This window comes from Eimeria mitis, genomic scaffold (assembly GCF_000499745.2).
Source record: "Eimeria mitis Houghton genomic scaffold, Emh_scaff3893, whole genome shotgun sequence".
NCBI lineage: Eukaryota > Apicomplexa > Conoidasida > Eucoccidiorida > Eimeriidae > Eimeria > Eimeria mitis.
The window spans coordinates 1728-1951 of record NW_013572228.1 but is presented as its reverse complement, the minus strand read 5'-3'; positions in this window follow the sequence as shown (position 1 = coordinate 1951).

The window sequence follows — 224 nt, the reverse complement described above, 5'->3', positions numbered from 1 at the left end:
ACCCTAAACCCTACAGGTATCCCCCAGCCCTCATACTTTAGTTGCTTTCGCAGCTTGAGCGGCGTTTGGCGTTACAATGGCTAGCTGGCTAGCTAGCTAGCTAGCTAGCCATGCTGCAGCTAGCTAGCTAGCTATCTCATAGCTAGCTAGCTAGCTAGCTATACTGCAGCTAGCTAGCTAGCTACACTGCAGCTAGCTAGCTAGCTATACTGTAGCTAGCTGGC